A 23,249-nucleotide genomic window follows, 5' to 3' on the forward strand; every position below is an offset into this window, starting at 1 on the left:
TAGCACGTAGCCACCAAGCAAGGCACCTGCCTTTGTGGCCGAAGCCTAAGGTCTTGTATCCAGGATTCCCCTCGACGGACACTCCATTCTTGCTACATGTATTTAATATAATGTTTAAAATTTTAAATCAAACGAATCCTGATTAACTATGTCAGATCTCCACAGCATACCTCCCACCCTTCGACACTGAAATATTATTATATTGAACTTTATAAATTACAAATTCAATATGTTCACATTACAAGAAAATAAATAGTATTGAGTAAAAACAATAATTATAAAGTATATACATGTAAGTACCCCGTTTGAGTTCAGTAGACCATTTATTTAAGAATTTATAAAACATCGTCCACCTATAGGTACTCATCTCATGTAGGTGGAATATATCAATATCCCTAGCGATTTGGTTGAACATAGTTACTGCACTCCCGATTGACATCAGGAGTGGCAGGTTAGTTCTTCTACCACTACTTAAAATATTCACCACATTATTTAACACGACACGCGCTTTGTTCACACAGACAATTTCGTTTTTTTATTGTTCCGTATTTCTTCATTAAAATATATCCAAAAAATACCTTGCTATATAACACATTTTTTAAATAAGTTTCAATCAATTATATTCAAAATATAATTTTTTTAAATACCTCATTATGTCTTCTTATAGTTATGTATGTGGAAAATTCTCCCACTTTTGGTAGTATATATTTACATAATATATCATTCTAATATGCACGAATATAATACTCCTAAGTATCAAATGTCCAATATAACTTGAGATTGAGATTCCATCTGTTTCTGTATTATTATTTTAAATTCCTTAGATAGCGTTTGTTATTTGGCTCAGATTGCAAATATCTCGTATTTCTTAAAACTTACAAAATTATTTGTTTTATTAGTGTATAAATAGATGTGCTTATTTTAATATATTTTCTTTTATTTTAAATGCAAATTTAAATTGCAAAAGTTGCTTTTGTGTCCAAATCTGGACTCTAAAGAAGAATATTTTAGGCTGTCTAGAATCATTTTAAAATTCGGTTTGTATAGACTAGTGCTACACATCCTATGGGCAGATAATGATATTTTTTTGTATAAACACACTGTAGTGAATAAATAACTGGTATGATAAAAGAATTGATGTATACAATGAAATTACGTTAAGTGGCTTATCTGTGAGCGAAAAATAATTATCTACTCCAAGCAGTGACGAAGGGTGGAGGTAGGCTGTTAAGATTCGAACATAAATAATAAACACTAAACTTTCTTAGTTATATTTATTTGATTTCATTGAACTAATAATACAATTTTCAAATGGTGCTGGTTAGTTTTTAAAATTCAATTAAACCCCGCCTAAACCAAACCATAATAGTTTAGGTATGCTATGGGCGATCCAACAAAAACAGTTCACACCTCTTCGGCCATACTCATTTGTTTTTATTGAATTAATAATACATATTACAGATGTTGGTTAGTTTTTTAAAATTCATTAAGCTCTACCTTTAACAAAATATAAGCGATAAGAAATATTCTTCTATCTATATAATATCTAAAATTATGTAAGGTTTAATGGCATAATTTTAGATATTTTATAGATAAACAAATATTTTTTCACTATTATCCACTATAACTTGGATTAGACTGGTTTTAATTATTGAATTTTAAAAACTAACAACTACTGTCAACATATTGTAGTCTTAGTCCAATGAAAAGAAATACGTATGACTGACAAAGTTTAGTGTGCACTGTTTATGTCAGCTTTTAACAGCCTACCTCTACATTTTGCCACTGACTCCAAGTTATGCAGAAGGGCAATATAGAACCTAGAAAAAGCGAACGTCCTGACTGAGTAACATCCGAGACTGGATTTAAAGTTAGAATAATAGATTGTGAATTAATTGACTTGGACGCTTTGCCAACGTCGGGAGGATCCGATATGTCACGTAAACATGATTTTCAATATATCAACAGATAGATTCCGTTGCAAACTGAAGCGTTAATTACTTGGCAATATCTCGTAGAAGGTACTACCTTAGTTAATTAGTTTATTGATGGGAAAATAAGGTTATATCAATGAAATAAATCGCAATTTGCTACCTGAATTATCTTACCATCGAATAGAAAAGGCCCTGTTTGAAGTGTTATTTCGGTCCCCAATATTAACGGTATTTGTCTGAATACATGTAAATTGTACGTATTACGTTTAGCAGTATTATAATTCACCGTGAGCTGTCTTACCGGAAAGAGATGGCCGTCAAAAGTTCGTGGAGTATTGCAGACATAATGTTCCAATTTTATTAGATTCAATAAGCACATTAATTTGATATTATTAATTCAAATATCTGATAATAACGCCTATGTACGACTTGATACTTACGAGCACCTACTTAAATATATATGATATGATTGTATTTATAATTTACTTCATTATCTTGTTCTATTTTCCCCCGTATTCCGGTGGTTTTTATTATGAATTTATGAGTGTTTTATTTATACATGAATTTGATCTCAATTATATATGGTCTTTTACTTCTGGTACAACATCTCACGGTGAACTGCATACGTGCAATTTTCCCGACACGATTTGATAATATAACACCTCAAATGCCATACCTAATAATATGTATCTAGTTGCTAAAAAATTTCAATGTGGTTAGTAATTTTATTGTATATATATTGTAATCAGCAAATCACATCGCCCGGATTGCGATCAATGTGGGTTCAAGTCCCATTTGATATTTTTTTCTGATGTGTGTATTAGGTACCTACTGAGGCCGTTTCTAAGTATGTATGTTAGATATTAGGCATCTGAAAGAAATATCGCCTTAAAAACAACATGTCGATTTCGTGGATTAAATATTTTACTAGTGTCTTGTTGGGACAATATACCTCCTGGTCTTTTATTCAAGCCATTTAATTAAATCCTAAAAAACTTCAGTGGAATACGGTATTATAATAAATATACGGGGCAAGTGATTAATACGTGTATGTTTTATGATAGATTATACGCGTCTATAAGTGACGGTAGTTACTTGTTAGTTTTAATGAGTGTATAATATAATATATCATTGGATATGTTTCATGTAACATCACCGTAACTAAAAATCGCCAAGGTGCTGAAAAAATCTCAAGGCGCCGGCAGAACTTGGCCGCGCCGTTGGCTGCTCGTTATTGTAGCCGCTTCTTCTTTCTTTCTTCGATATAAAGATGTTTTTCTGAACGGGCCAGTCTCTTGTCTCTTCCTCAGCAGTATATAAAACACGTTCAAGTTAATATTACTTGCACGCGCCGCGTATTAGGAGATGATATTGCAGGGTTTGCAAAACAGCCGCTCGACAAACAATATACATTTATTATTATTTTATTAAACAATTTAAAACCTATATTTGAAGCCTATATGTATACAAAATTTAAACTGAAAAAAGAACATTCTTAACTGATGACATCCTGACAGGGAACTCAGAAATAATGGGTACTGAAATACCTAACCGGTAAGGTGAAGCAGGCAACCAATCTTGAGTAAGGAAGAATAAGTCATACGTCGAATACTGACAACTGTTCTCGGTTTATGCATTGGCGATCATTAATAATTATATTGGTGTATTACACACACTATTGCACGTCTATAATGCGTGGTTCATTTTCGTAGGACACTTACACATTTAAAACCCTGCGTCAAAATTTACTGTATTGGTATATAACCTATCGGAGTTTTATTTACTATTTGTTCTGTGGGTCCTGAATCATGATCACTATTAAATAATGTAAAATAAGTATTATTTATTGCGTCTCATTTTAAATAATACTTAGTAAAAATATTGAACATAGGTATTTAATTGTCTTTTTATTTTGTGTGTCGAATTAAGGATCAATTTTGTTCTGAGCAGATAATTGAAAAGAATTCATTTATCATATAATAATTCGAGTTACCTAGAACATACTGTCGGAATTTAGAATCACAACTGACAGCTGTCAAAATAAATACGTTTCATACACATCAAAAAAATAAATGTAAATAGTATTGAATGTTGTTTACTCGTTTCCGACAAACTAAAATTGTACCGAGTACCGATTATCTACGCAAACGCGAATTTCTATCTCTTACAATTGATAGCTTACAATATAATTCAATAAAGTGTTTTTCGGACGCATACATTTTTGGTTTGAAGTAGTGTTGCAAGGGATACTGTATCCGCGCGATGTGCGTTTATACAGTTAAACCACTTATAAATTTAGTAATTCGTCAGCTGAATGCCGAACTATTCTAACTTACATTTGAAATTTTTGAGGAGAGAGTTTTTTGAAACAACTTACTGAAAATATTTATTATATTTATGGATGGATGCATCATATTTTAGTAGGATTATTGATGAAAAAAATGGTGCATAAACTTGTCCACATAAATAATAAATAACTGAAGTAGGCTGTTTCAAAGAACTCTTCTGCAAAATATTTCAAATGTGATTTAGAATAGTTCTGCATTCAGCTGACGAATAATTATATTAGCCATTTTGCTGAGAAGTAAACGAGAACAAGTGACAAATAATAAAATATGCATCAAAAAATATGTAACCACTTTGTTTGAAAAGATCATTTTATTGCTAATCTTGGATTATTTCTCATGTTTTTTTTTTGTAGCGACGTATTTAGTTTGACTGTTTTGCCCTAACTTGTCTACATTCAAACAATGAAAATAGTATTAAATAACAAACATAATGAAATACATTTTTAAACAATATTATTTTACAGTTATGTGCTTGCTTATTTTGGAGTAGATTTGTTCAACATGGTCACCGGGGCAATTATATTCGTCCAATCCTCGCCATGTCAATAATGAGCAGGATTCACACTTTTATTTTAAATATGGAACAAATTCTAACGCAAAAAGCAATGTTGCCATTTTACATATCAACTAGTATGTAGCGAGTTCATAATTTATTATTTAGTTTAACATAACGTCGCCATCTTTGCATTTTCCCACATTTTTTGGAGATATTCATGGACTGGAGATGTCGATATGATTAGAAACGTCTAGAAATTCTTCAAATCGTGCATCCAATCGATTCTATCGTTATTTTATAAAACGTTTCTGTTGCCAGCGCACAATAATAATTATTGTTAATCAGGTGTAGGCGTCACTAGTGATGTACCCACGCGAAATAAAATCGATATCAAAGATCCGTTAATTCCTAAGGTGAATGCCTCGACTATATTGCGACGATTAAATTTATTATAAAATCAGAAAAAAAAACACCGACATTAGCGAAGACAACGGATAATTAATATTATAAATAATGTGCTGTTGATTCCAAATGTCTCTTTGAACATATTTACATCATTTAAAAAAAGTTAGTTTAATTATCTAGGTACTGACATGGTTATGTTCATACACCGTTACCAACGTCTCTCTTAACAATTATTAGAGTACACGTACAGGAACACGTCTTGTTAGGATGGCAAATAACTTCCTATGTTGATTACAAAACAATTATGTGGCGATAAGTAACGATGTGAAAAGGCGCATTTACTCGAGAATCCGTAAACCATTTTGTTCACTATTTCCACGGAAAAATCACCTATCCCTTCCCATCAGTTTGCTGAGTGTGGCATATTTCCGTTTGGGTTTCAAAATCATTTTCAGTTTCATCATCTTTACAAAACAATCAAAACTATTAAGGCTACACTTCTGCTGGTTCATGGTCTAAAACGATCGTGACCACGCCACGCGAAGATTGTGCAAATGCCGCGTGCAGAACAAAACATAATTTGTCATAAAAAGTCAACATGCGTTCATTTAATGTTATGTTTATTGTTCTATTACTAATGATAATAATATATTCATCGACATGTTCTTCATTATCTTTTTCATGATGTTACGGGTTAATTGCAGAGACTTTCTCTGGAGATGACGTGCTACTGTTGGGTGTATGAGTGCGAACGCTGCTCTAAGAAATGTTATTCAATTTTTTAAGGCTTATGTGACAACGAACGTTGCTCAATTGCACTTTCATTATTAACGTCATTCACGGTACGGGATTTGCTCATAGGGGTCTACACAAGTCGTTAAAATGTTAATTGGTCATACTTCTAGTGTAATATAGTAAGCTGTCTGTAGAAAATTATGATTGTCTAATATTGAAATACATGGTAATACAAAAGAAATGAAAATATAATTAATATTATATTCTACAGGTTTTTTTAAAAAAGGTTTGTCGATAGCTATTTCGGTTGTAACACCATTATCAAGACTATTCAGATAGGCCGTTTGCCGTTGCTTAAATACTATACGCATAGATAAAGACAGAATACATTTTCTTATTCGTTCAAACAATATTATGACTTTGTATACTTATTATGAATTGTAATATTATTAACACTTTGAAAACCCTAAGTGGGTTTTTAATGGATATCAAATTTATCGAAAGTAGTGTTCGAGTGCTTTGGTTATTTCTTGACATTATTAATCAATTAAAATATTAGTATAATTTTGTTAATCATGTGCTTAAATTAAAATTTAATAGTGGCGACGAATGCATTACCAAATTTTCATTAATTATGTGATTACTTTTGGATAATTCGCGATTAATTTCCAACTCCAACTGTTCGAGTTAATTTAATGTTAGACCTTTGTTACATATATGCAAACATTCTGGCGTTATTTTATCACTGATGCTATGCGAATTTGATATCAAATGTTTAACGAACTGAGAATCTGTTTTATCTATCTGAATAATCTTGATAATGGTGTTACAACCGAAATAGCTATCGACAAACCTTTTTAAAAACCTGTAGAATTTAAAATTAATTATATTTTCATTTATTTTAAAATGGAATTCTACCAAGTAAATGCTAACTCAATTAATACATGATAATACGTTGATTGATTTGAACGTAATATACAATTGAAAATTTTAAATTCCTGGCACTACCACCATAATGCGCATTTCATTGAATGGTCTGTCTATAGTTGGCTTTGGTATCTACAGGTGTATATATATAAGTAACAAGACAATTGTTAATCTGCTCTAATTAATAAAATTTTTGTCATCCCTGAAATTGTATAATTGGATATTTCAGTCGCCGCACCATTAGGAGAACGCGCCAGAAGGCGAAAAAGCTCAGCTTGTTTGTTGGTGAAAAAAATCGAGGGCATTCGGCGTTTTATTTTGAGCCTCACTGTACTCGTTTCGTTTAGTTTCAATGCGCGACAATATTAATTCTTTTTTTTGCCTGAAGATAACATTTTTAAATTTATTATGTTTATTCTTTCGAAGCCTGCACTTAATGTATTATTTCATGTTGTATTTTAATGTAGGTACAAGTGGTTATGTTTCTTAGCTCAATTATTTCATTATGTACAAAGATGCAATCTTGTGTAAGTACATTTGTCGCAATGGGGTTTGATTATTTCTCTGCGCTTATGGAGACGTTCTTACAACCGAAAATCATACATTACCCACCTCCAGCTTGGGCCAGCTTGCATCAAAACAATATGCAATATTATCATTGGCTGAAAACCATTCCATATTATAATCAGTTGATGCAACATTAGCGGCATCATATCGTATACCTACTTAATACTACGACGAACAATAAATGGCTGCGAATTCTTTACGAAATGTCAGAAATTGTTTAGGTACCCAACTGCTGAAAAACAATGTAGATAATATACTGACCTAAGGAAATTTCCCGTGTTTTATGTCAATTCCAGATCGATACATAGGTATATTAATTATTGAATGATTTGTAAAGTTTTGTCGCCACGCAAATGCCATCTTTGCTTAAAATTAAACACACGTCCCTCATCTGCAAACATTGTTTTCAAATTAAATATAGATTAGACAGTAGTTGATATCATACAAATTTACGCGTTTTAATAATAATAATAAAAATAACATTTCACAAGACCACGCGTCGCTACTTTCACCGCATTAGCTTTCGATTCGGTACGACAGTGATACAGCATTCATTAGTATCTCAATTTAGGCTAGATACACTTTTACCTATCCCTTTTGCATCCACATGCTAGTTAACTGTCGGTGATACAGTAAATTTAACGTAACCAGCGAATTCCCCCAATTTTAATTTATTAAACCGCTCTGCAATATTTGTATAGTTCGTAAAGCTCAGCATATTTGCCCAATAATACGGTGAAGCTGTTTTCTTAACACACATGTTAAGATCTCATTCATTTCATTCATTCATAATGCTCAGGTTTTCGAGGAATGATTAAAATGTGTCATAAAGTAATGTATAAAGATTCACTTAAGTTTTCTAATTAATTGTAAACTGACGTCGCACACGAGTTAAAAACAAATGATACCTACGTCACATAGGTAGTACTATGAACCATCAATCTGACTAATTGTCTATTGACTAATGAATTAATTAAAAATTCCGTGACAGGCGTTGATACGTTTTTTGAATGCAAATAATGCATTGGTTAATATGAATAGATTTTAGATACATATGATTAAAAGACCCATTGCCATATTTGAGCCATTTCCAAAAGACATGAACGCTGTTTAACTCATTTATATAAGGAACGACATAAAAAATACTTTCATATAAATCTTTAATTTCATCCTGACCCATTAATTAGGCAAGATCACAGATTATATTGCGTCATTGGACTTTATCATTTGTCGTCAGTCATCATTTCGATCTATCATCCGCTATCTTCCTGCAATCCGTGTCTACCGCAACCATTTGTGAATTCAATGACCGCAACTCGGTCTCCAACAGAACAGATTAATAAATATAATTCAGATAGGCGGACCCAATACTACATTTTAAAGCGGGGTTTTGAATGTGTGAGTGTCCTACGAAAATAAACTACACATTATAGACGTGCAATAGTGTGTGTTGCAACCTTTAAATACACCAATATTGACTGAGTGCAGTGCTAAACGGAGAGCAGCTGTCAGTATTCGATGTATGCTTGATACGTGTTTAAGTTTATCCCATATTATTCCACACTTGGGATCGGTGATTTCGCATCAAAAGTGCTGGTTGATTCGAGTCAATTTGTTTTTTTTTTAGCTTAATGGCTTTTATATATTCTTCTAATCTTGTATTCTGACATCATTCACAGTAAGTGCCTACATGTTGTATAGGTACTTACTTAGTGAACGAAACACGGTTGTATTAAATATTTTGTATACCCGGTGGGTAACCAAATAAAAGTTTTAATGAATTATTTACCACCAAGTAAACGTTGAACTTCATACATAACTCACTATTATTATCATACGAATTACACAGATAGGTACCTAAATTATTGACTTATCAAGGTGGCGTTACGCAGTAACATAACACGTCAAGTAAATACACTCAGGTTCTAAAAAAAGTAAACTACAAATACGCGATTATTCTATTAATTGTTTTTACTATTGTATAATTGTAATTTATAAAAAAAATATTTAGAATAGCTCACCTGTCTTAAATACGGTTACACTATGAGGTTAAATGATTTCATAGTGGCGGTATAATTGTTAGATTATTTTGATGTGTCAGTAAAGAATGCATATTTTCAAGGATGATTAATTTAATGATGAATATTATTGTGCCTAAGTTAAATAATTGACAATTGGAATAACTTAGTGAAGAAGAAGACTGTTTAATATTTGCACTAGCATCGTTTAATAGATTGGTCCATAACTAGATGAGCTATAAGGGCGTATGTGATAATTTGTAACTAATAATAACTCTAAAGCAGTGACGGGTTTAGGGATGTGTACCTATGCCTTTCGCGCCAACTGATTTTGACCACCATACAAAAATAAACAAGATAAATCACATCTTTTATATTATAAACAATATTATTATTGGCTATGATAATGATATCATAATAATGTTAGCAGTTTAATTTTTTTGTCTACAAGTATGTAAGTATAAATGTTTTAGTCAATTTGTCAGCCCCTTTTCGTTAGGTCACCCCCTTTGATATTATTTGCCGAGATATTATGCATTGAGTAATGAATATGTAATACTCAATTTGTGAGAAATACGCATACTTCTTAGATTTTTGTACTTACACTTTTTATAAACTGTATGACTGGTTTAAACCGTTTCAAGGCCTCCTTTTGTTCTGGCTAATCGATTGCGTCATCTGCGTTAAATAGAATCACCGCTGCTCTAAAGCATTTTAACATTATAATTTTATTAATTTCGTCCTAATATATAATTCTATCCACAAGGCCATGCATTAGTTGAGGCACGGTCTAAAAAGATCGTTGCTAGGCGATGCGCGGACTGCGGGTCGCGGGTGCAAATGACACCTGTCAAACGAAATATTATTTTTCATATAAATCCAACATACGTTCATTTTATGTTCTGTTTATTGTTCTATTAGTAACAATAATAATATATTCATTGACATGTTTTCTTTTTAAAGTAAATGGGTAACGTTTTTAGTCATCTTTACACGATTTTAGAATTAATTGACCCGTCGCCATCACGCAGCAAAGTGACGTGCTTCTGACTCGAGATTCTCTCAGTGAATGGCAGCGAGTCCAAAATTTCGTCGCGCCTACAGTTGGAAATTATTTGGCGTTTCACTGATGCGTCACCTTAATGTTTGTTGCTTCGTCACGGAATAACTCTTGCTGTCGAACTTTTGTGACGTGAAGCCCATAAATATTCATTTTCGCCACAATTATCACTTACGCCCTTTTTACTTAGCAAATTTGATATACTACATGTTCTACCAACACAATTCAAATAGTTATGAAGAATTATATTCTATTTGATAATTTCAGCTAAAATTCGAGTATCAAAAATTCTGGAAGTTTTTCCGATATATATTAGATTACAGTCGTCGGGATGTAAATTCGTGGATATTGCCTTTATCAAATATTTATTATTTTTTACTGCATAGGTTAAAAATGACTTTTCTTATCATACCTACTGTACACGGAAAAAATTAAAAGGGTTTGATTTAATTAGCTATGTACAATTTATTTCGCATATCAGATTCAATTGTAGCAAACACCGTAGTTGACTTCTTTAAATAAATTTCACCCCAAAATAAAACCCAATTTCTTTGCGTTGGTCGAAAATAAAAATATCCAGTAGCCAACCAACTTGGGTAAAGTAATTAATTCCTCTAGTATACCAGCAAAACTAAGTCGAGGAATGGAAATAGGCGCTACATGCCCAAAATAAAACTGAAAGCTCGTCCCGGAGCTTTCAAGTTAGTTTCGAAAGCTCGCTATACCAAATTGGAAATACATACTCTTTTAAAAGCTTCCAGACGTACCAATTTACGTAATGAATGATGCATACCTATTTTATGAACGAATGTATCATAATATGAAGTTTTTGCGACTAGTATAATATAAATCGACATTTATGCTAGAGTCTGGACATAGCCACCATAATTTCTACCTTGAAATAAAATAGCTTCACTTTTTAATAGGTGATTACGATATTCAAACGTGTGTGTGAAAAGAAAATGGATATACGCCTAAAAACAATACTTTTCAGGAGAATCAAAACAAATTTTGAGTGGAGAACTATATTTTTGTATGAAATTTACTAATTTACCAACCTGGAGGAATACACCATAAAAACCTGATCTGATATTCTAAACTGCTGATTTTTTTAAAATTGCGTTTTTCCGAAAGTGTTCACATTCCACACACTGGCTCTCGGGTATGGAATATACTTAAACTTTTTAATAATTAAAATTCTCTGCAATACCAACTAGTTGATTTGATATTTTATACAAGAAGTATTCTATAGAAAAAAACGTACAAATGTGCCTAAAACTTTTGCAGGCAATGTTGTATATTATAAAACAAACGTTTTCATAACATTAATTCTATTATGACAATAATGTGGCAATGCTATTCATTTTATGAGGGCAGAAAAATGAAGGCATGGACTGTGTATTCTTTCGTGAGTAAAGGTTTTAGTTAAAATACAATTTCCACATATCCATGAGTGAGTGGCCAGCGATTTCCCAACTTCCTATAATGATTGCCAGATAAATCTCATTTCGGTGTAGTACCGCGTTGTATGTAAAAGAGTGAAATAAAATAAAATGACAAATAGGACGTGGTGAATCGGTAAGAGGCCATTAAATGGCGCCCACGTGTTTTCCTCTTTTATATTATCTTGGGTTAACAGAGATTGTGATTTAATGACGACTTTTTATAGGACTTTATATCATTTTCTTATGAGTATTGTTTATTTCACGTTTTTGTAAACATAGTCTACATATTACTTAAATCCAGTGTTGGTTTTATGTCAGTGATGGGCTGCCTTAAGAGTACAGGTCAAACTTTCGTCAAAATAAATTCCGGACCGAACAGTAGATACATAAAACTCGAATTCGATTCCACTCGATTCTTGACTGGACATCGTGGTTTCGCTGGCAGGCTGTATTGGCTTGGCCTTGTTACCCGGGTGTTCAATATGTCCATGTGGTGGAGAAATAAAGGATGCAAATCACATCCTCTGGGAGTGCCCTATAATGTGTACGGAACAGGAAGAGTTGGACATGTTGGGCCCATTGAACCGTCCGACGTGGTCACCACAAAGGCCAATTTACCAGCACGCACACAGACAAGTAGTTTGGGTCCATTTCGAAAAAATATCTATAATAATTTATTTTTGATTTTTTGTGGTGGTGGGAGGGGGCGGGGTTAACAAAATCTAGGTTGTATCATTGACTCCCCTAATCAAGCTGGTACCCCGCCTACTACGCAGTTTCTGCGGGTACATTCAATGAACTTTCGACACGCGTCTTAATATTGAAGCAAACATTGGATGATTCAGATACTTTCCCTAATTCATGACTGCCACTGACACAGGACTTGCGTATCGTCAAATGCCAAGAGGAGAAGTCAATCCGTTTAGAAGGTTATTCGATAGCCAAATCACATTCACGATCCGGGTGAGGAAGAAGAAGTTTTATTCCATTCATTTAATTTTTGTATTATATTCGTTCCTAGAGAGGGGTCCGAACAAAACCACCCTTCTTGTATATATACATCTATAATTTATTACATACCTATTTATCATTCTTTATTTCTTCGCCGTCATGAAAATGTTGAACGCTTTGAAATAGCTACTATTGAATAAATTTTCTCCACCCTTTCCTGTATTCTGCAAGCCTTATGGCGGATGCTATATGTATTCCAGTACATTTTTTCTCCTGCTTACTTCATCTCTTCAAGCGTTTGACATCTACATCATATTTTAATCAAGTAACTATTTTTTATTCTATGAATAATTCACAAGATTTAAGAATGTATTTTTTTTTTTATTGAACATACATAATTTTGAAAACAAAATTAATACCTACTTTGATTTAAAATACAAAACCCGATCGCCAATAGTAACTCAATTTGGAAAGCGCTTCAGAGAGTATTATAAGAGCCATTAGTTAAAATTTGTTGCAATTAGATAGGATACATATAGCATTGTGATCAATGTACGTGGGCGCGAAACCCGAGAGACGCAGGTTCGATTCCTACTGGGTGACGTATTTTTTTCAAAAAAGATTTTTTCTATTGGTTATATATTTTCTCAGAAGGGTTTTCTAAATTATGTATGTACCTCCATCATATTTACTGACTAAAATAATTAATCTTTCAATATTTTATGTGCCTCAGCGAACAATGTCTCGCAGATGCTCAAATCCTACAGTGTCAAGGCATTAGGAACTTCGATCCCTCCAGTTCTCAGTTCTTCAGTGTAAATATAAAATTAAAATGTGTGCAATATGACGTGGATACTGGCAGATTCACCCCTCAGGGTCAGTGCACCGGGAGAATCATAATTGCGAGACAATCAGACGTCGGGTACAGTCTACCTACAGTGTGGCTAATTGCGAATGCAGCCCATTAAACATATTTAATCAATGAAAATTATGCACGCCCCTGTCTTTCGCCCTTCCATATTATGCTACTACCAGATGGCAATAAATTTTATATCATTTAAAATTGCTTCGATAATAAATTTGTAATACTGTTTAATACTTGCTACTGTTGAACAGTGCGCGCGGTGAAATAGTGGTAAAGTATCTGTGTGGCAAATCCATTTCATCCAGAGCCATTGATCGAGTGGCATACAGCCTTTCTTACTTTAGATAACCGACACTGTGTAGTTAGTTCCATTTCCTTAAAAATAATAACGTTTTGCTATGCCATAAAAGGCGTAAGTCATCATCTTATATTTTTGATTAACAACCATACCTAAATGCCTGTTACGCCCTTTTGACTAAGCATTATAAAAATATACTTATACTATACCTAACTCATTTTTTGAGTATTTATAACATATTACATTAAGTAGGTAGGTACAGATATACATACCATCATAAATCGTCAGGTATTTGAATTTAGAACTAACCTCATCACAATATAAAAAGTATTGAATGATAATTCAAATTTTAGCATGTGGCGCCCTCACTTAACGTATGCTGGTGGATCTATATAGTCGAATAGATTATCTTGACCGAATCTGGATGGGGGGAGGGGGTGTTTAAAAATGATTTATAAAAGAGGGCAAAAAATTGTGTGACGAAATGAGACGATAAGGAATGGAGGGGTTGGTGGGTCTGTAAATCGTATGAAGTCATTTTTATGGACGGCCCCTTATTACAAAAAATGGTAACTACATAAGGCTTCATGAGGTAGAAGAAAGGAAAATAATCTTCTGTTATTGTTCATTTTTTTTAGTTTTTTTACATTCATCATACTATTGATCTACAATTGGAACAATTAAACCGTCGGATATTCAAAGTACCGGGTAATTAATAACCGATTACTTTATTAGGTACATCTCTATTGTTGAATGGTGGATGCGAAACTTTTGTTGTAATATTTGTATGCGCAAAAGAATTAACGCTTAAAAACGTCATTTTTATATATTTTTTTATAATTTCGACAATGTGGAAATACATACCATATTTTTTTGTTTATATGTATGAAATAATCAAAATAAAATTAAGTAATATTGTATGTCTAAAATAATGTATTAAATTTCAAGTATGTACCTATTGCATGTTGTACTGAATCATATTTTTTAGTGAAGCATAGTCCTCGTCACAAAAAGTGAGCTATTTATTCTATAACGTTTTTTTTTTATTAAATCACTATATTAAATTCATGTTGTATACAATCCTAAAAATATTTTATGTAGGTACTTAAGTAATTGAAAAAGATATGCTTGCTCAGAACCATTGCTCACATTTTCTGATTTGGACTAATATCGCTTACAATAATAATGTGTACACTGAATAAATGAAAATTGTAGATAAATAAATTTATTTTTAAGAATTATTTTGTAAATATTTTTCATACATTTTTATAGCACAATATATTTTAAGATATAGTTTATAATTTTTAAAGAAAACGCTAGATTTAATGTCATCATTGTTTATCAAATAAAACATCGATTTATCTGATTAATTATTATTTTTATTGTAGTTTTAATTATTTCTTTATATTTATTAATATTTTGTTTATTTCTTATTACAAAGTGATAATAAATTGAACGAAATGATACTCATTGTACTTATATGATTATTTTTATTTTTTATTTATTTATAAGAACAATACCTTTTAACATGAAATAAAACAAAGAAATAGTCTATCATGTATCATGCATTTTTTTATTTTTTTTTATTTGTAATAATATTTTGAGAAGTTTTGTGCCAAACATCAACCGACACATTTTAAACTAGTTGTTTAATACTCATACACAAATACCTACATATTAGGAAGGAAAATGAAATGGATAGGTAGCTTAAAACATTTTAAAGAAATAATAATATAAAACCTCTCTGTAAACAGGATTGTCAGTTACACTCTTCGATATAAGTCGCACATTTGAAAATCGTCTCGACTGGGATATAACCGTAAATCAAAACTGGGCACACTGTTGCGACCTTCTTCCATACCTACGCCCCATGCCAGTTGAAATTTGAAAATTGATACCAGCGTTTTTTTTAAAAAAATTAAAATGTCGCTCTTGAGCTGTGTATATTTACTGGATGTACATTAAATTACATTTGTTTTGTGGAACTAACAAAATCACATCGACATATTCTTCGGGTTGCAGTCGAGACGAGTATAGATGTGCGACCTGGCTTAGATATACTTCAGTACGAATTTTAATTACTGAATCAGACTCAAATACCAATATTTTTTAATACAAATTTAATAAGGATATTATGTTAGAAAACTTGTCAACTTTCATAATAATTAGGTTCTTTCACGTTCTAATTTTCATTTATACTTACACCGATGTTGCCTGTCGAATAGTAATTTTCAACTGATCTGTTAAGTGTGTATATCTTACTCACAGTAAACTAAGAAGTTTTTTGGGATAGGTAGTAAAAATGAAAACAGTTGTTCATTAGTGTTTTTTTATTGTTTGTTTGTTAATATATTATATTTGACATGACGCCTGAAAACCAAATGACAATAACATACTGCATCAGCTCAGTGGTGCAGTCCTTTTAAATAATGAGACACTGAATTGACATCGAAATCGACTCATGACAGCAATAAATTGTCATGCCTTAAAATCGACTGAAAATCAATCATTGAACGTGATCAGACACGCTTCTTGCACCGAAATCCCTACTCATCTTCCAAGAAAATCAATAATAAGTTACATACTTAACTGCATCACAGTTTTGGTACCTACTCAGATAATTTTTCAAAATATCAATAAGTATACTTTTTACGAGGACTAATATTTTTGCCTTCACCATTTATAACTCTAGTTTTAAATTACGATCGCGTTACTGCAAATAAATACTTAGTACTCTCATTGATAATGGTTTTTTTTACTTTCATGATAATGTTTTTGATAAGTATCTATATCTACCTAGATCAAAAAAAATCAAGATCGCCCAGTTTGGCATTTTTCTATCTATCTTTCCTTAATTCGGTTTCAATATGTCCTATTTCGTTTTAGCTTTATACACTTTTACTTTATCAGTTTTTGTAAATGTTGATTTTCGACAATTAACTTTACAGAATCTGTTGAACCGCTTCAAATGTGGTTCAGTCCTAAAATTGTTTCTTTACAAATTTTATTCTCATTGTTTATACTAACGTTGTTTATTACAACATTTTTATCACAATATTATGATCTTGCATCAAACATCATCAAACTATTCCAGTGGATATGTATCCATCTTTGATTTAGTCTATTTAACCACCGTTTTGCCTTTTTCCAAAGATTGTGTGTCCATTTTGTGTATCACGTCTTAATCAATTGATCATGTCTTAAAAACTTCTGGCTAATATCCTTCACCCCTACGTTCTATTATCTACCCTGCTTTCCATTGTACTGAACATTCCTTCAAGATTCCTCCAGAAATCAAGATGTTTATTTCAAACCTCTGATCTATGATTCTTCCATACTGTGTTCAACAAATTGTCATTGTCTTCTCCAAAACATGGATGTTTCTTAATGTACCTACCTATCTTCTGAATACTTACTTATATTCTTATCTTACACTTAACTGCTGAAGTTTATCATTTTCTTGATTTATTTTATTTTACATCTTTATTACAATAAAATTGCCATCATCTGCACCTTGAATTATCCCTTGCAATGTTCGACTTGATAGGCAGGAAATTAGTCATATAGTTTCAAAAGATAACTCATAATTTCTTACTTAGTTAGCTGACTACGTAGTCAACATAACAAAGAATTTAGTCTTGTAATATAAAGAACGATATTGTTAAAAGCCTTTTAAAATATAAATGTGTTATCTTAAACCTTCAAATTAAGAGTTGACATAATTCTGGTAGAATGCCAGACATGAATGTAGTTGTACTGAAGAAACTTTGGTCACATGACATATTACTAATTGGTTAGAGTGGAGTTAACAGTTTCTGTTTTATACTCGCAGACAAAGTTAACAATGTTTGAGTCAAACGATTTTTTTTTCAATTAATTTGTTGCCTAAGTTTTAAAAGTTATACAAACTGGCATTGTGAAGTTAATAATTTTTAAACTATTTGGTTCATAATATAACGAAAGTTGAATACAGTTTTTGGCTTAAAAAATGACAACATTTGTATAATCGAATAAAAAAAATCATATCTTTTAAAAATAAGGTTTCAAGTTTAATAAAAATAACTGAATGAAAGGTAAAATAAGAACTTAGTATTTTTCTATTATTATTTACATTTATTTTGCCAATCATCTCTTTGTATTTTAATTTTATTCCTACTACATTTGCAAATTAACACGTTAATGTCGTTTCCAGCGTTTTGATTTGTCAATAATACTAATTAGTTTTTTGTAAGGAAAGTATTCAATTTGACACAAAGGGCTTTTAAATTTTATATTCGCGACACACCGCATGTTATGCGTCTACCTACTGAATATGTAGTTAGAAGGCTTTAATTCTAGTACGCAGTAATTCAGTATAGTTGAGTTCTTTTTTCAATCCAAAATTTAATTCTCGTTTCTCAAGATTTATGTATTTCTCGAAAAATTGTAACCAATGGCAACTTTAAATTATTGACACAAAATTCGTTCGATTTCTAGGCGCGCGCTTCTCAATCAGCAGCTCACCTCGTATTGTTGCAAGTGTGCTATTTTTGGGAAGCTTCTTTTGCGATACCTATCAAGATTTGAGATAAAAGTTGCTATAAGACTACTGTTATTTATTTTTAAACGTTTAACTTTACTTTTAACTCTATACGGTAACTAATATTGTAAACATTGGACAATACTACAAAAAGTTTTCCGACCCCTTGTCAATTTCGACTACACGATGAATGGTTAAAGGTTAAATTTTTCAAACGGGCTATCAAAAGTATTGCGACTTTAAAAATAGAACAAAAAAAATTCTCTATTTTACGGTATTTTACAACGTTTTTATTAGCTCGTATTCTTGTTTGTCCAGTACAAATCTTGCAATCGATTTTTAACTAACTTCCCGACTAGCTAGACATTTGAAACTTTTAGAACACGATGCCAATGCATTCTTTTAATACTTTTAGCCATCTTTAAGCAGAATTGAATTCATTTCCAGTTAATTCTGTTTTGTATGGAAAGTTATTTCAGAAAAATCCGTAAAAAGTAAAAGACTATTATTGGTTGCTAAGGGGTAGTCCTAGCAACAAAATTATTAATATATACGTGCGTTACTATGGAAATCAAAATGAAATGTCAAAATGACATTTCAGTATTCTATATTTGTTTGTTTGTTTTTTATTTACTTCATATCAAGTACAAGTTTGAGCATATTGAGCATAATAATTCGACAGGAAATTTAAAAACGTTGTATATAAAAAGTTCTTTTTATCTTATAATTATTTTAATATTAGATTCACTATTTGAAAAAAATCTTTAGAATATTCAGAAAAATATATACATATTTTTAATTAACTATTTTTTTTATTCAACGAATAATTCACAAGATTTAAGAATGTAACATTCTAATTATTGAACACACTTAATTTTGAAAACACTTCTGAGAAAATATGTTAACACCAATAGAAAAAAATCTTTTTTGAAAAAAGTTAGACACCCAGCAGGGATCGAACATGTATCTCTCGGGTTTCGCACCCATGCACATATACCACTATATGCGCCAGTGGGGCTAAGTGTTTTCAAAATTATGTATGTTACATATTATTATGCTTACCAATCTTACCATACCTATTTCATTAACAAGTAATAATTTGTTACGTTGTCCAAAACTAAAAAAAAAAATGAATTATATTAGAATAGACTCACCTGTCTTGGACCGATCTATGTTTATCGACATATTTTTTTAACCGCGCCATTAGAGTGACAGTAATTAATAGTATGAAACGAAATGTAGGCACATAAGCGGAATGTTTGATAGGGTACGTACCCCGCGTCTTATTTCTTAGTCACCGTGTAGTTAGCTTTTTTGCCACACTACCAAGACGTATCATTAGTTACAATAATAATGACCAATAGACAAGTTTTAAAAACTTATATTATTTGAATGTAATTAAATTCCGCGGAAGCCAGCGCTAATAGAAAGTTTACTTTACGCGTCATTAATAATTAACTTTTTATTTAATTAGATGTTTTATTTTGATGTGACGTAAACATCCTGTATTTAGTTTTTGAAAGCAGTAATTAAGTCATATTTTTTTTATTGTTTGATTGCAATTTGATAGTATATTTTGACCATCTGTTAATTATTTTTGAAAAAATCTGTTAATGTAATTTTAATACAAGTGCCCTTCCGGAGTCTTTATATTTTTTGTACTTTAGAGCTAGTATTTTAGGTCTGATTTTAGTGCAGCTTTTGTATTTGATTTATTTTTTAAATTTACATCTGGCCATCTATTTCATACACAAGGCGGCTATCGGCGGCTATTTATCGGTACCGTATTAGATTTTTAGGTTTCCACCCCGTATACTTCTACCTTCTTTCCTCGACGAGATATGATATCATATGTCTTGATAATGGGGTCTGCAACGAGCCCTAAACGTCGAGGAAAGAAGGAAGAAGTACACGCGGTGGAAACCCAAAAATCTATCACGATAAAAAACAACACTGAATGTCTCAAGCATTATATTTATCGGTAGTTCATCATATTTATGTATTGAGGCGGTTAATTGTTACAATAAGTCAACCGTCTGAACTGTCAAAAAGTGCCAAGTTTTAACAGCCGCTCTCTTGGCTGTGTTAATTTTTAGAGTGAGTTAGACAGTTTAGACGGCTAACTTATTGTAACAATTATAATACCTGGATACATAAATTTATGATAAAGTACCCTCGATAGCCGCCGATAGCAGCCTTGTGTATAGAATAGATGCGCTGGGTGTATTCAAGACAGAAACGTGAAATACCTATATTCATCAACATTTTTCAGAAAATGCTATTTTTGCATGATATATTTTATTAGTTGTATGAAACCGATTTTATAATTAAGAAAGTAGATAATTAATTATATTTTCATAGCCACAGAGTTCAGTCCAGAGTTTCAATTATGTTAAGTTACTTCATTAATTAACGGGTATTTATTTTTACTGTGTTTTTTTTTGTTTAAAATGGCGTTTAAATTTTCTCTGGCGAACCAATATATTTCTGTGTTGATCGGGTAAAATCACTGTAATGTACCTAATTTATAATATTATTTTATAATAATTAATTGGCATAATAATCAATAATTTTTAAAACAACTTACCTAAGTTAATGTATGTTCAGCGTAAAATTAGCTATTTTTTAGCAGCAATTCATATCAATCTTTATTGATTTAATTTTTTTAGACTTAGGTATGTAGGTACTATTTACTATCCAAATGTAGAATGAAAAAATGCTGTCCATTAGTTTAAAAACTCACTTTAAACAAAAATGTATTTGTAGTTTATTTCAGAATACCTGTAAAGTATACACTATTTTGTAACAAGACTACATTGTTATCAAATCCGACCGCTAGTTAAAATTTACTATTTGAACTAAATGAGATTTTTTTTTAAACATGGGTAAATACGTAGTTATTATGAAATTAAATTTCATACATTTATTATTGATCAATATTTACTGACCTATAATAAACTGAACAAGATCGACTATATAGCCAGGCCGTGACACAAAACTGTAAACTTCAATGGTAGTGCTAGTTATAGGTTATTCTTCGAATGTAATATTAAGGTAAACTGTTTATAGAAAATAATGATGGTTCTATATTGAAATAAATGATAATAATTTAAACGAAATACGCGATCGAAAATCTACATTTGTTGTGAACATGTCGTCGGTGTTTTGTAAAAAGGGCGAATTAACCAAAATGCTATTTTACAGGAGGAGGATTTTTAATTTTTGACATTTATTTGTTTTTTACCTGTGGATTATATATAATTATAAATATCTAACAAGTTTATAATAAAGCTAAGAAAGAATACTGTCATTATAATAGGTATTATTATATAATATTTAAAAAGGTCTAATATGTCACATTTGCTTTTTATTTCGTAATTTTAATTAATTTAATTTTAGTCGATTATCGTTTTTAAGTACTTTACTGTGGAGATAAAAATTCGCCGTTTTTACACAACAATGCTAGTGAGGTACATATTGTATTTTCATTGAAATCGCGATTTCGCCAAAATGGTTGATTTGCCCTTTTTACAAAACACCGACGATGTTACCAAATTATATTTTAAGATAATCAATAAATAGCACTACCATCGTAATTTGCAATTCAGTGTCAGGAACTGAATATTGTCGGCGGGGTTGAACACTTAGCAACACCTATTCTAATACTACTAAAACAGTTGACATTTTACGTGGCGTAAAACTTCTCAAAATATTTATTTTATTTGTTTCGATTGTAGTGAAATAAAACATACACAGCTGATATACTTACCTTCAATATAATATTTTTAAAATAGGGAGGTGGGTTAAATTAACAACGCAAACTTCATGATAATTTATTTCCTTTGTTTTACATTTAACTATATTTTACTAGTCAAAAATACATTTTTATACATTCCTTGTCTTATAACCATTTCGGTTGAAAGTTTATGATTTAATGACTATTGATACATTAGTTTACAAAATTAAAATGCTCCTTTACAAGTTTCGATATTAAAAAAATATACTTAGTACCTACCGAAGTATTAAATTTAAAATATTTTTGAATATTCGTCCTTTGACACAATACAAATTATTATTGTAGAGACACCGCCCAGGTAATGGTGCGAATGGCGAAATAGCTATGGACTAATCAATATGTTTGTAGAATGTTAAATTTTTATAATACCTATTAATACAATATTTATTGACTTATGCAAAACGATATGAATTTATTATGATTATTTAATAAAGAAACAAATCTCTAAATTGAGTTTAATTTTCTGTTATGCAAAAAACTGCACCTGAATGTGCACTGGTAAATAATATGTACTATTTATTTGAAGTTATTATAAATACAGTTTGCGAAAATCACGTTGTTTGAAGATAAATGTTTAACTTAGTAAAGACATAAGAAAAATAAATAAGCCAACATAATATAGCCAATTACTTTTGTTATAATAAAATGAAATGTGCTCAATACAACTAGATGTATTTTTTAAAATCTTTGAACACATTGAAAATTGTATTTTTTTGCATAAGTCAACCCATCGTCGAACCATGTAAAAAGCAGTTGAAATTTTTATTGTCACATGTCACGTTATTCTTCTATAGCTGCCATGGCTCCTTGTAGGCCTGAAACAAAGAGAAAAACAACGTGTTAATTAATTTTATATTTTATGTATGTACCTACATACATTGTATT

The 23,249-nt window shown here is 31.2% G+C and overlaps 1 protein-coding gene and 1 long non-coding RNA gene across 3 annotated transcripts in view; one reads left to right on the top strand and one right to left on the bottom strand.

Annotated features, from left to right (window-relative positions):
* Nucleotides 1-23,249, top strand: part of bs (serum response factor blistered) — a 273,007-nt gene that overhangs the window by 54,018 nt on the left and 195,740 nt on the right. The gene's annotated exons all lie outside the window — the stretch shown is intronic.
* Nucleotides 22,327-23,249, bottom strand: part of LOC147075931 (uncharacterized) — a 67,084-nt gene continuing 66,161 nt past the window's right edge. The window contains exon 4 of the long non-coding RNA XR_015069984.1: nt 22,327-23,179. This is a non-coding gene — a long non-coding RNA (uncharacterized LOC147075931). The remainder of the gene's footprint in view (nt 23,180-23,249) is intronic.

The sequence above is a fragment of the Rhyacophila brunnea genome, unplaced genomic scaffold (genome assembly GCF_057557595.1).
Source record: "Rhyacophila brunnea isolate RB1 unplaced genomic scaffold, BYU_Rbru_1.0 scaffold_14, whole genome shotgun sequence".
Lineage (NCBI taxonomy): Eukaryota > Metazoa > Arthropoda > Insecta > Trichoptera > Rhyacophilidae > Rhyacophila > Rhyacophila brunnea.